Source organism: Populus nigra, chromosome 7 (genome assembly GCF_951802175.1).
Source record: "Populus nigra chromosome 7, ddPopNigr1.1, whole genome shotgun sequence".
Lineage (NCBI taxonomy): Eukaryota > Viridiplantae > Streptophyta > Magnoliopsida > Malpighiales > Salicaceae > Populus > Populus nigra.
Window position 1 is genome coordinate 16985363 of NC_084858.1, and position 1743 is coordinate 16987105.

Sequence of the window (1743 nt, forward strand, 5' to 3'; positions counted from 1 at the left end):
TTAAATTTATTTAAGATATTGTAAATTTTTTAAATAAGTAAATTGTAATAAAGCTTTCTCTTCATGACATTAGATTTTTATGTTCCACCCTATTTCAACCATTGTAATCTATTATTATTATTATTATTATTATTATTATTATTATTATTATTTGCCATTATCGTGTTACTTGTGCTTCCTTGATTGATCTAATATTATCACCAAGTAAATTATTGGTATATTTTTTAATAAATAAATAATAAATGCTTGCCTTACCTTACAAAACTTTGTTTCTGCCAGTGTTCCCTCCATCAAATTCCATCTTCTCCCCATTGTTGCCATCCACAACTGCAACCCACCTTGAAGTACTCACTTTGGAGGTCCTTCACTTCAGCAAACCTCGTGTTCATGAAGAACTCATCAACATATCCAAAACGTGTAAAATTCATGGTCTTATTATGGACTTCTTCTGCACTTCTGGTCTTTCTGTGGCCAATGAACTTCACATCCCTAGTTACTTTTTTATCACTTCTGGTGCTTGCTTTCTTGCTTTATATCTTCACCTCCCTACCCTTCACCAAAACACCACCAAAAGTTTTAAAGATATGAAAGAGCACTTTCTTAATGTTCCTGGCTTGTTACCGGTTCTTGCTACTGACATGCCAAAGCCTTTTCTTGAGCGGGATAATAAGGCCTATCAACACTTCCTTGATTTTGCCACTCAAGTCCCTCAAGCAGCTGGGATTATGATCAACACAATTGAATTCCTCGAGTCCAAAGTTGTAAGGGCAATATCAGATGGGCTCTGTGTGCCCCATAACCCCACGCCACCGATTTATTGCATAGGTCCGTTGATTTTAGCTGATGATAAAAGAGGTGGTAGCAGCAAGACTAGCCCTGATGATGATGTGCCTGAGTGTTTAACTTGGCTTGACTCCTAACAAAGCCAAATTGTGTGTATCTTTGTTTTGGTAGTTCGGGGCTCTTCTGCAAGGAGCAGCTGAGGGAAATAGCTATTGGTTTGGGAAAAAGTGGCCAAAGATTTTTGTGGGTGGTTCGGGATCCACCTTCTCATAATCTAAGTGTATCCATCAAAGTAAATGGAGAACCTGATTTGGATTCTTTGCTTCCTGGAACGTACTAAAGAGAGGGGACTAGTGGTGAAATTATGGGCTCCACAAGTGGAAATCTTGAACCACAGTTCAGTAGGTGGATTTGTGACTCACTGCGGGTGGAATTCTACACTTGAAGCAGTTTGTACTGGTGTGCCATTGGTGGCTTGGCCATTGTATGCAGAGCAAAGGCTGAATAGGGCAGTGCTAGTGGAGGAAATGAAGCTTGCTTTGCCAATGAACGAGTCTGAAGATGGATTTGTAAGTGCTGATGAGGTGGAGAAGAATCTTAGAGGATTGATGGTGTCTGATGAAGGTATATTGATTAGGGAGAGAGCACTTGCTATGAAAAATGCAGCCAAGGCTGCAATGATTGAGGTGGTTCTTCTCAAGTGGCACTGTCCAAACTTGTTGAGTCATGGAACTAAGCATGAAATTTACTTGGTCTAGTTTAGGACTCTGTCATGTTGGTCATCTACGATGCTGTTGGTACTTCGATTTTCTTATTTTACATGTTATTGTCACTTGTTATGGTGTTGTTTTGCATAGCAACCTTTGCTCCATGAATAAAACAAAAATATCAGTTATGGTATAGTAGAATTCTTCCTAGAGCCCATTTGGCTACGCGGTGGAAACTGCGTGCATAGCCAAA

The 1743-nt window shown here is 39.4% G+C and overlaps 1 pseudogene; it reads left to right on the forward strand.

Annotated features, from left to right (window-relative positions):
• Positions 1-265: 265 nt before the first annotated feature.
• LOC133700128 (UDP-glycosyltransferase 88A1-like) lies at positions 266-1519 on the forward strand (annotated as a pseudogene).
• The last annotated feature ends 224 nt before the right edge of the window (positions 1520-1743 follow it).